This window comes from Stegostoma tigrinum, chromosome 15, assembly GCF_030684315.1.
Source record: "Stegostoma tigrinum isolate sSteTig4 chromosome 15, sSteTig4.hap1, whole genome shotgun sequence".
Taxonomy (NCBI): domain Eukaryota; kingdom Metazoa; phylum Chordata; class Chondrichthyes; order Orectolobiformes; family Stegostomatidae; genus Stegostoma; species Stegostoma tigrinum.
Window position 1 is genome coordinate 31,901,809 of NC_081368.1, and position 13,343 is coordinate 31,915,151.

Sequence of the window (13,343 nt, forward strand, 5' to 3'; positions counted from 1 at the left end):
GGCTGGACGAGGCTGCATCTGCATCCACTTTGTTTGCGCTTGGTGCTCATGCATTTTGCACCTGTCTGGATGCTTTTTGTCTTCCTGCTTTGCCTTTCCCTGCCATGCCTTGCCTTTTTCCAGCTTGTTCTTCAGTCAGAAATGCCAGGCTCATGATGCCATTATATAACAGGGCTGTCTAGCACAGACACAAAGCTAAGAAACTTGTCATGATTGTCAGCAATCATCCATCAAGTAAAGGGAGAGAGCCTTCGATTGGGGGATCTGGGACAGTAAGCCAAGGCCAGACTGTGAGACAAGTCCAGGGGCTTAGACATGGCCAGACGGTCAGAGTCAGGATCTATTCCTCAAAAGAGGTGAGCAGCCAAATGTCAGGAAGTCCACCATACATCCTAACTCTTTCTGACCAATTCTATACTGCTTTCCTCTTGATATGAACAAGGCAAGTATGAAGAGTAATGAGCATGGATGGCACAGCTGGTACTGTTGGTGCTGGTGGGAGGTGGCATGAATGAGTGAAAAGGCAACATATTTACAGGATGAGAGGTGTCAGGGGTTAGATAAGCTGACAGCGATAGATGTTACAGATGACAGTGGGGATGATAGAGTGGGACCCTTGGTGGAAGGTGAGTGCTCTAGCAGAAATAGATTGAGTGACCAGACAGAAGATGGTGGCACTTACCCTGGTACAATGGAGAAGGTAATTGACCTTCTCATGTTGCTGCACATTCCTCCAAATTATCAGACTGCACTGAATGTAGTGTAGGCTGGAATGGTCTGATGCCGTGGTATCTTCTTATAGTCCTGGCATGAGAGGAAATTCTGTATCAGGACCTCCAGGTTCCTACCCACAAAGCAGGGCACCAATTTTCCCTTCTCTGGGACAAATGTTCAGAATCAGGCAGGACAGCTCCAGACTGACAGACAGAGCTTATTCAGGTAAACAATGGATTTTTAAACATGGTGCAAGCACAAAGGATGCCAATCCATTCCGGGGAATCCCAGCAATGGTGAGTGCTAGAATAAGGTTCAAACTGGATGAGAAGGGCACCACAGGGGTGGGATAGCTAATGAGGCAAGTTTGGTAAAATACAACAAGAAAACTCTTGAGGCCTCACAGAAAGAAACCCTCCATGAAACTAATACTTAGCCAAGACTTAACTCCTTTTCTTATTTATGAAAATTGGACACACACATGAACTTGGGACTTTAAATTAATCCTGATCAGATCAATATATGTAAGCACAAGCCTGAAGCCAGGATACTTTAATTCTGAGATCAGTTTTAATGTCCTCACCATCATTCTAGCTGTGATCTTCTACCAAGGCAGAATCTGGGGCGAGAAGCTAATAGGTCAGTACCGTTCTGTAAGATACATTCTCGCAGTCAGATAATAATTAGTCAACTTCTTTCTTTATCACATTGCTTTTTGACAATGTTCGAAAATAATAATTCCCAGCATTTGTTTCTTCAAGGAAAAACACATTCTCTGGATTAAAATCCTGGAAATCAAACAGCTTATAATGCTTTTAAATGAACTGTTGCAAGGCTGTTCAAAGGGATGCTATTCACATAAAATTTCACACAAAACCACATGAAGACTTATTAAGGTAACTGGCCAAAAAAATGGTCAGAGACAGATCTTAAGTATATCTTAAAGGAGAATGGAAGATGAAGAGATCAAAAAATTTAGTGGCAGAATGCCACAATTTAGTCACATGACAGCTGAAACCCTGTCTGCTGAAGAAAGGGGGATTAAAGACAACAATTCTGAAGACGCAAAATTGAAGAAAACATTGATATATCAGAGATTGTGTGATGAGATATGGTTAGTGTTTGGGACGCATTGGGATTAATGAAAACAAAGAAGAGGATGTTAAAATGAAGACATTGATTAATTGTGAAGCAATACAAGTTAGCAATGTAGATGCGACGGGTGTATGGGATTTTATTCCAGTGAGGATACAGACAAGAAAATATTGCATGATTTTGAGATTATGGAGGATGGGACTACAACTAGCAGTACATTGGTTATTAAAAGCTAACCAGAAAAATCAAACAATGGATGGAATTTCTAATACTTGAAATGTGATTACCATCCAAATTTGGAAAACTGGGTCATTTCCAGACCCGAGCCTTGCACTGCAGTTGTGTCACTGACATAATACCATTTTATCATGAGCCCTTACTTGGGCTGGGGATGAAATCTGCACTCCATTAGTGACACTAGTCACACTGTAAAGGAAGGAGGACGGAAACTGACTTTGGAATTCAATACTCAAAGATAGATGACAGCTATGATGGGGATTGACATTGCATTTAACATTGGAGCAGGCAGGAGAGGAAAGCCAATAGCCTTACACACATGATAATAAAATGTGAGGCTGGATGAACACAGCAGGCCAAGCAGCATCTCAGGAGCACACACACGCAAGTTACCAAACAGTTACTCATAAGATACTTGAGTTGCTAAAACGACAGCAACTGTGGTGATAATCCCACATCAATGGGATGGTGAGATGAAGTTGTGATCCATTTTGGCGATTTAACACACTATAAGAATTCAACCCTACCTCCCTTGGCCCGGGGAAATTCCCTATATCACAGAAATGTTTCAAAATATTCCATATGTAATGCATTATTTCAAAATGATTGATGCTAAGTTAGAAAATATAGAGGCAATGTCTCATGCAGAAAGATCCCAAAAACTTTAAAGTGAATATTTACTAATCAATCCCTATATGTTGATGCTTAGCCAAGATACCAGGAGAGCTACCCATCTGTTTACAAACACTGCTTTGTCATCCATATATGTTCCTACTCTAAAGTGAGAATGTCATTGACTAATAAATCAAAATTGCTGTACACTTGTAGAAAATGTCTTTCACACATTGAAGATATTTACAAGAATGTTTTCAGCACTTAGCATTCAAAATCATCCCATTGATATATTAAAATGCACTTTGAATACATCTTCCAAAAGGAGTATTTCATATTTTATACTTCAACCACGTGGAAAATCTGTGGAAGAAATTCAAGAAGTTTTTTGAATAAGTTTGACATCTGGGATCACGGTTTCAATAAAGAACTTTGATATCAGAGATTTCAGCACTGGCTTAACGATGCTAGTTGCCTTGGATATAGAGAAGCCTGGTGAACTTTGTGCCCTGAAAACTGGCTGCAACCAAGTAACTATTCTCCTGGGATGCAAGTGGAGAAATATAATCTCATCTTTCAGGAAAATAGATAGCTCCAAACAATTAAGGCATATGTACTTCTTTAGGCTCATTTAAAAGGAGACTACTGCAGATAGAAACTAGCAATTATTCATGTACATGCCCTGAATATAGATTTTCTTTCGAAATGAATGATTTCAAAGTAAGACGACTTGTTCCAAAGCTTCTGCTTAAATATGAGGTATCATTTTATAGAAACAGATGGGCTGTGCAGGATTCAAGATGAGTAATCTGTATTTACTACCAAATGCTGACAGACAGATAGTTAGCCTATTTAGAGTACTGTCTGCTTTTAAATCAAAACACATTCAATTTTTCAAGTGACAATTGATTGAGAACACTTTGGCAGACTTACCTTTCAGAAGGGATGAAAGTTTCCTACCTCTCTTGGCTTTAAAAAAATCACGTAATGAGCATAGTCAGTCTCAATCCAGTTCAAGAAATTGAAAATAACTGGCAGCCTGACTCAGAGAAACATGGTGTGGAAAGTGTAAAATGTTACATTGCTAATGGGCAATAGCATTCTTCTGAGGATGTAGCAAAATAGTGGATGCATTGCTCTGAAGCAAATACCTGTTCCAGGGTATGAATGATATAGAGGTGCCGGCTTTGGACTAGGGTGGACAAAGTCAGAAGTCACATGATGCCAGGTTATAGTCCAACTGGTTTATTTGGAATCACACTAGCTTTCAGAGGGCAGCCCCTTTTATCAGGTGCCCTGAAAGAGCAGGACGCACATACCCAGAGTTTATAGGCAGAGAGATTAAGGGCAGAGACATCAAAAGATCATACAACCAGCATGAGTGGAGCATCAGACGATAAGTCTCTGCAGGTGGCCAAGAGTGATAGACGGTGAGTAAAGTGTCAACAGTTGAATAACTAGCGAACAGATGAGCTATAATCCAATTAAGTGAGGCAGGGACAGAATTACAACAAAATTAACAATAAGGTGGTGCCAGAGACAAACTAAATGACTGGAATTGCATGCTAAATTCAAAACCTTACAAACTAACTTAAGGCGGAGCAATCATAACAATTTATCGAGGTGATGCTGTCAAAACAGGACAGTAAAGAAGATCTTTCAGAACAGTGCGGTGGGGTCACCATTAGCACGGTCACGGTCGAGCACGTCTTCATGGGTACAGAGCTTGGCTATAAGTCTCTGCTCGGCGGTTCTGCTTTGCCATGTATCTTGAAGTCTGCCTTGGAGGACGCTTACTCAAGATTAGAGGCTGAACGTCCTTGACAGCTGAAGTGTTTCCTGATCGGGGGTGAACATTCCTGTCTGGCCATTGGTGCGTGGTGGCCATTTATCCATTCTCCTAGCTTCTGCATGGTTTTGCCAATATACCATGCCTTGGGACATCTTGCTTGCAGCGTATGAGATTGGCTAACGTTGTCTTTCACATGAGTATTTGCCGTCAATGTGGTGGGCAGTGCTCCCATGTGCAATGGTAGTGTCTATATCGATGATCTGACATGCCTTGCAGAGGTTGCCATGGCAGGGATGTGTGGTGTTGTGGCCAACGATGTCATGAAGGCTGGGTAGTTTTCTGTGAGCAATGGTCATTTTAAGGTTTGGCGGTTGTTTGAAGCCAAAAGGTGGAGGTGTATGAAAAATCTTGGTGAGCTGCTCATCATCATCAAAAACATGTTGAAGGCTGCAAAAAACATGGCATAGTTTCTCCATTCTGGTCTAACACTCCTGGTCACTCGGACAATAACCTGGTGGTGTGTGACCTCTGGCAGAGTATTAATACTGGCATTAATCTTGCCTTGATGAGCACAATACGCAAAGAGAATATTCCTGACCATTGTACAAACATTGATTTTGCAGCAATTCATTGGCTAACATTTATACACTTTGTAAAAATGTATGAAGCGAATTGTGCGATCAGGGTGTTAACGTACTGTTTTCAGAAAAACACTGTCTGCAGAGGAACACATCTGTGGCTGTATGAATTGTACAATATATGAAAGGATTCCTTACATAATAAATGTCAAACAACTGATAGAAGTCCAGCTTTGGACCACAAATTAATTTTGTCTATACTATGAAGGGGGTCCTAATCTAATAGCCGTAGCAGACAAATTAAAAGCAGGACTGCTTTTTGAACAATAGCTTCAATTTTGTGTTGTGTGGGTGGGCTGATGAAAAAGTCAACAAAATACCTACATTAAAAACAAAAAATATTGCTGGAAATGCTCAGCAGATCTGTTAGCATCTGTGAAGAGGCAAAGAGACTCAACATTCACGTCATTGTCATTCATTAAAACTTTGCATTTGCGTTAGTTTTTAATTCACTGGCACTTCTCTTCCAGGAGTGCCCAATTTGCATATTTCTAAATCCTCAGATATTGTAGTTTATAAATTATTTAAGAAGTACACTCATTTAGTTTCTATCAAACATGATTTGAATGAATAGCTGTTACAATAAGAATATAATACAAATAAAATACTAATATTAACTAAGCAACAGCATTCTACGTAGTCAGATAATTAAAATGAAATAACAAAGTGATTCCAGTAAAGATTATCAGAATATTATGTTAGCAAATAATTTGAGTCTTCAAAGCCTTCATTCAATCTTAATGGGAGAAAAGGTGAAGAGTACTGTAAGCAGTGTATCCAAATTTCCAAAGCATAGATGATAGAATCCATACAGGGTGGAAACAGGCTGTTTGGCCTAACAAGACCACAGTGATCCTCAGAGCATCCCACCCAGATCCATTCCCCTATAACCCACCTAATCTTTACATACCTGAATGCTTTGGGTCTTCCACCTAGCCTGCACATCTTTGGATTGTGGGAGGAAACTGGAGGAAACCCACACAGACACGGAGAAAATGTGCAAACTCCACACAGACAGTCACCTGAGGCTGGAATTGAACCTGGGTCCCTAGTGCTGCAAAACAGCGATGCTAACCACTGATCCACTGTGTCAGCTAATATTCTATGTTTTAATTGAGTGATACTCCCCATCGAAAGCACTAATATGGAACTATATAATATATAATGCTCCTAAGAAAAATCTCTATCATCCTTTCATTTAACCGTTCCAATCAATTTTTTTGATTTATGAAAGAAATATAAGAACATTGTTTTAAGTCATAAATGTTATTGGAATCTATTAGTCCAATAATGCTCACTGCAAAACTCAAACTGAAATATTATCCTCTCTTGCCCTTTCACCCTCAGATGTGTTGAGGGAGGTTGCATTTACTGCTCATGACCTAATTTCTACTGTTTCATCAATGAAAGCCAAACTGTTAACCGCCAAGAACCCTCTCCATGAGCCACTTTGTCTTGCAACTTGCTTTCAAGAGGTTTTTTGATCCCATTGCCTCCCTGTACCCTCCTATCCATAGACCATGAAAGCTCCTTTAATATTCTTCTACGTTTTAAATAATTGCTTCCCTACTCTATTCTATGCATACTGTGTTATTCTGATTTAAGAAATAGTATTTGTTTTCATTGGTTTAAAATTGATCAAATTTAAGTTTTAAAGGAAACTGACATACGTAAGTTGTTCATTTTTGGTGGTGTTCAAAAGTAATGAAAATTATAAGTTTGGAGTAAGAAGTGACTTGAGACAGAATAATTTTACCCAAAAGATGCTGAAATTGTGGAATAAGTTACCAGAGAAGGCAATTAAACAATCAATGTGAAAGTTGGTTCAGGAGGTGTTTAAATGTGTTTCTTCAGTGAGAAGGGGATTTGAAACCAACAGGCATTTAAAACATGAGTATAATGATAAAGATTATTCGATTCCAATTACAAAGGGCCTACTTTACTGGAGTATGTCACTCTATAGTGCATAACATTTGACTTCGTCCTGTCCTATCCATCTTGAATATTTAATTTGTATCTCTGTCCCCAGAAGATAATAGAGATAACAATGTATCTCCATAGCCAATGGATGAAATCAGTTGAAGAGTGATGGAGATGAAAGGTGGAGTAATTTATGTGGAATCAAATCAGAACTAGTGAGAAATAAAATAAAGGAAATACCTGATTTAAGAGAGAAATAAGAGGCAGGATGGAAGACAGCAAAACGAATAAGTTTTAAGTTTGATTTTTTTTTCTAGTTGAAGCAATTTATCACATATGACATTGAATCCCAGCAATTTGATTTGTTCCTTTTTTGACCTAGACAGATTAATTATCATTACATTGAAAAATGATAATTTTATTTGTCTTCTTGAATATTGGGGAAATTACAATTCAAAAATGTGTGAGAAAGCCAAACTCAATAACACACCACACAACCAAAAGAATATTCAAAGATATCCAACCAGATGCTGGGCCAAGCATAGTCAGGCATTCTTACTGGATACCTAAATCATTTGTTAAGCTCTATCATATGCAATTAGATGCTGAATATCCTTATTAGGTCTCCATGAAGGAACTTGTTTGGGATGAACAAAGGAAGAGTCAGCTTTGCTGTGTTCAGAATCCTTTAGTCACCACTGCAGCTACCAAGTAAAGTATTCTTAAAGACAATTTTGTCAAGCCAGGCGGAGTAGATGTGATAAAAGTGTGGAGCTGGATGAACACAGCAGGCCAAGCAGCATCTCAGGAGCACAAAAGCTGACATTTCGGGCCTAGACACTTCATCAGAGATGATGTAGGGATTGATCCTTCCACTTTGCTTGCACCATATTCCTAACACTCATCTGAAGCTGGTGCGGTCAACGCAAGTTTATTTTTTTAAAAAAGTACCTGAAATAAGACACAATGGCTAATTTTACAGTAGCCTCATGCCTCATAGTTGGGATAGTACTACTTGCATGTATTCATTATAGGTCTGATGTAAGATCCAGATGATATTTTCACTTTGATTTTTAGTTTTATGTCAGCTGCTCATGTAGATTAAAATCATGTATAATTGTTAGATTATTGTTAATTTTTAATTATTATGCCAAAATATTTACTTTGTTTAATATTATGGATAAAGAACAAACCCCTGTACCGCTATATGATATAAATATTTCTTTTAAAATATGATTAGAGATTAGATGAATTCAATCACTCTTCTACTGTTCCCTGCGTATAATGATGATAATAATAATTAACTGTGGTTGTATCACAGTATGCAAAACTAATTCACAGGTTTCTATTTATACTCAATAAATATGAATGCTATAAATCTCTTGAGATTCTGCCTTACAAATCTTATTTTATAATTAGATGGAATAAAAATGCTCTCTGGTTGGATGCCTAGTGGTCATGCAAAACAGAATTCAGTGGTCAAAATGAAGGCAATTAAAAGACTGAGCATGCCTTTAAACCTGCATGTCCGATCCTGCATTCTCTGCTGGAGCAACTGCAATTAATGTGTTCGTGTTACAAATGACTGTTTCCCTATCATGGGTTATGTTCCAAGATTCTATTCATTTCTGAATCCACAGAACAATTACTCAACAACTACAGACAGTGATGCGCCCAGAACCCTGCACTGCATGAAAAAGTGTGCCATCAATTTTCTGAAAATCAAAGCATACATCTTAGATTTGAGAACATTGTGATTTAGTCATGTGTAGTCTGGCAGTATAATTAAAATGTTCACTGAACCAATGTACCTGCAGAAAGTGCATGCTTTGAACAGGATAGAGCTGGTTTTATACAGCATCAACTGTTCTCAAGTTGATCGACCAGAGTGTATCCAATATACTCAGACCATTAGCACTTGGCTAGTGAATAGTCACATACTCAGGGCATAAATGCTATCAACTTAGTGTTTAAACTAGCTACTAGATCTTACTGCTCCAGTTCCTTAATCTGTTCACCAGAGATTATCACTATTAACATTTATATCAGCATATTGAAGTCACTTCACTCTATGATTGAAATTGAACTGCACACTTTTGTTTCACAATGGTCAGACAGATAGCATTTCGAGAAAGGATTTTTTATTTGTCTGAATTGATATTCCCTTGGCTGTGTGCTCCCTGATAATCCAGGCTTGGATTCTGTTTTCTAATGCTTGCCACAATCCCATGGCTGTATGTACCACCCAGCCTATAAAGGCAGGAACAGAGACGGACAGGCTCTCAGTATCCCAACACTGGCTGGCAAACTGATTCATTTGGATGTTCATGGTTCTGCAGCATTTTAACTCACCAGCAATAAAAAAAGTATCGGCTGTGCTGTGGCGAGACTCCTTATTCACTGTCGGAGACTGGCAGCTGTGGCTAGTTTTATTCTCCGTTTTTAAATCTTCAGAAAGTACACTATCTTAAGACAGCCTTGCCCCCTCTACCACATGCATTGGCAAATTTAACTTCTGATGGAGTCATGACTGCCTATTTTTAAAGGTTAGAAGTATCCTATTGGCCAATAAGTCTCAAGAGTTTGCCTACCTTCCTTAAATGGAGTAAAAGCACACACCCTGATCACTCATTGTCCATGCCTTCAAACATCCCATGAGTGTCTGACACTGAGACAATACAGGCTGGGGCCTGGAAGGTTATCGACATCATGGTGCCCACCAAATAAAATTAATTCTGTTCAGTATTTGCAGTATTGGCTACACACTACATAACAAAGCTTTCTTCAGATGTAAATGACCTTTATTGTCCTTCCCATGCCAACAATTGATTCACAGTAATTTTCTTTCTTTTAGACTGTGATTCTCATTGATTTAGACTTGTAGTATTTACCATTTTTTTTTGTTTATTGTTTCTTTCCTCTTCTGTAAAATAAAGAACTAACAATATGGACCCTTATTCAAAGACTAGTATTGAGCATAAATGAAAGGAACTATATTATAGATGTTACATCACAACTGATTTTTAAAAAATTGAGGAGCTAACCCCACTGCCACCTAGTAGGGATACCTGACCATCATTCAGTCTCAACATCGAGGACCGAAGCCGATGGGAAAATTCAGCCTGTTAACTTTGCTTCTCTCTTCAATGATGCTGCCAGCCTACTGTGACTTTCCAGCTTTTTTGGTTTTGTTTCAGCTTTACAACATTAACTCCATTTTACTTTTGTGACATGCCTGATGAGGCATAGTTCCAAATGTTATCAATTTTTCAATGCCTCATCCAAGTAGCTATTCTTCATAGCTTTCAGTCCTTTATCACTGTTGCTCTCAGTCTTTCAACCTAACTCTCTTTCAATCTTGTCTCACAGACCACTATCATCAGTATTTCAGCCTTCTGTATACAATCACTCAGAAATGCCAATGTAAAACTACCCAAGCAAGTAACTGATTTCATGCATCTCTAGCCAGGTAAAACCCTTATAGATAATAAAACAAGCTTTTCTCCAGGGTAATTATACTAAATAAAGCCATTACTAGTAGTGAGGGATACAGTGAAGTAATTGGGCCATAACAATCCTGATGATGTAATACAACTACATACGATACAGGAGATATGAGTGGAAGTTTCAACAATGGTGAAGTGTAAGATGGCCATTATTAGACTAGTTGTCTGTTATGCAATTTGTCAGACTTCCTATCTCCTTGATTTCTTTGGAAAGGAAAATCAAACGGGAAAGGTCAAAGGTGACAAATATGATTTTGATTGTTTCACAGTCATGCCGAAATTGATAATATCATACAATGTTGAAAGAAAATTGGCTCATCAAGTCTAAGCTTGTCCTTTCCTCTAAACAAGTCTCTGAGATTATTCTCACTTTTTTAATTGAATTTCTCACTATTGAACAGATATATGATTTTCTTTCTCAGTAATTTGCAGGTTCAACCTCAGCAACGTTTGTGACAGATTGCGTTACCCTTTAACAACACTTAATATGTAGATATAATTTTGACTTTCATTTTACTTCTTTTTGTGACACTAGCCAACAGTAACAATCCATCATGTGAAAACCTCTCATAATTTTGATGATCAAGTTATTCTCAATATTTGTAGGACTGAATCTTACCTTTTTCTTGCTAAGTCCAAATAGTGTTGAGTTCTTTATGCCTTTTTTTTTTACTGTGAGACCTTGAGAGTTTTGTTGTCATACCTTAATAAACATGCCTCATTAGCTATCTACTTTGACACTATGACATCCCTTGTGTTTGATTCCAGCCCCACCTTATCATCTGCTGTTCTCTGGACAACTCACACACAGCAGATATCTGCTGAAAGACCAGCATCCCTGCAGCCTCAGTGCACTCTATTCATTGACAGAAAGAATCTGAAGTTATCTGAAAAGGGGAAGATGGCACAGTGATTCCCCAACAGTAACTTGGAGGCCCTTGACAAGGGGTTGGTACAAAGTGAACAATTTAACAGGTTAGAGACAGGGAGAGGAAGGTATGACAACAGACGTTGGCAGCCAAATGCCACCATCTGTGACAGTGCTATGACCATGGTTGAAATGAATAGCTAACAGCAGTGTAAGAAGGGTCAATCTCCATGCAAAGTGACATTGTCTTCCCTCAGCTTCCTCACAATCCCTAACTGCTAACATCACAGTATGCTTTCCTGTCTAGGTCTGAGCAGGTGCCTGGTCTCCAGAAGTCCTCTGAACGCCTCTCTCTCTGCTACTGCATAAACCTCCCATGAGGCTCATGCTCCGCCAATCTCACAAATGCCTGTAACATCTTTCCATACTGGCTCTCGATCCCTTCCTCACCACCACCAATCTTGCAAACCACTAAGCTTGCTTGATGTCTCTGTTGCCTCCTCATACCTCAGATCACCTCACTGCCTTTCATCCAACAGGACTAACAGCAACCCCAGCCATCTCACTCAATCCCTATTTCTCAAATGGGGAAGACGGCCTATAACAAAGCAGAGAAAACCCACGTGTGGAGGGTGGGTGGACATCAGGTTCCTCATCTCATGTGAAGACAGAATCCTGGCCCCTGCTGGAAACAACCAACAGGCCTGGCATCTATGTCCCATCAAGTAAGCATGACTTTTCACCGAGTGCAACTCTCACATTAAACCCATTCTCATTCATTGAACAAGTCTTCTAACCATGAGCTGTGACACTTTCTCCATCTTTTGTCTTCCAGGTTCTGCCAGCAATTTTAACACTTCTACAGTAAAACAACCAGTTCTCACAGAAGCTACCCCAACTAAGGATAAAACCACTGAGGCCTCAGAAAAACATTGGCAAGGCTATATCCTGCCCACCTCTGACACTGACATGTCAGTGGGAACATTAGGTTTAGGAAGTGTGTGTCCACAATGAGGTGAGCACTTCAATGCACATCCCTGCAGCTTATCAAGGAAGAAATACCCAGGCCACTGGCATCCTGAGGACTTCTTGAGACCAGGTACCTACTCAGACCCAGACAGGAAATCACACTGTGGTGTTAGCAGTCGGTGACTTCATCCATTTCCCACAGGGAGGCAGATGGCTATGTGGTAGACAATGACCCTTACAACCTAGAAACTGCAATGGTGCACTAAGAAATGCAATTGTTTGGCTGCTTCCATGAGCTGGTTAGTGGCTGCCTTGATGACCCAAGCCCAGTGCCCTCAGGGCTGGCTGAAGAGGCTCAATAATCTGCATTGTAGTGCTCTGGCCAACACAGAGGTCCTTCAAAGCAGGAGGCAAGCTGAATTTGTCAGGTAGCTGCATTAGTTTACATGTCACGTATTTTCGAAATCTAGCATATTTGGTGGATTCAGTAAGGTAGCAAGCTGAATACTAATGTGGTGAGTTGGACCTTTTTATAAGTTATTTAACAAGCAATAATTCCCTTAATTGCCACTTCTCCATTGGCTGGCAAGAAAATTTTCATGCCCATTCCAAAAAGCATAAAAGTTAGAGTGAAATACTCCTGCCATCAAGATTCCTTGCCAGGCTCCTTTTCCAATTTTGCTACAAATTTTGCAAGGCACACATCACTCAGATTCCTGTATTAATCCACCATAATCCCTCATCCCTGTTAGCACTCTCTACAGGAATGATATAAAAAGTTAGAAATAGTAATGTGGTGCTGAAAATTGTACACAGCCCCTGCCCCATTTTAAAATCTTACACATGAAGTACCTTGCCTCTCTATTGTGGTAAAAACTTTCCCCCAATTCCCAGCCATATCCAACCCCTTGTACCCCATCTCAGAGAATCTTACAGTACAGAAGAGGTCCATTGAGTCTGTACTGCTGAAAAAAATCGACCTATAACTAGTC

The 13,343-nt window shown here is 39.4% G+C and overlaps 1 protein-coding gene across 4 annotated transcripts in view; it reads right to left on the reverse strand.

Moving 5' to 3' along the window:
• tenm1 (teneurin transmembrane protein 1) overlaps positions 1-13,343 on the reverse strand; it is a 2,164,854-nt gene that overhangs the window by 2,031,771 nt on the left and 119,740 nt on the right. The gene's annotated exons all lie outside the window — the stretch shown is intronic.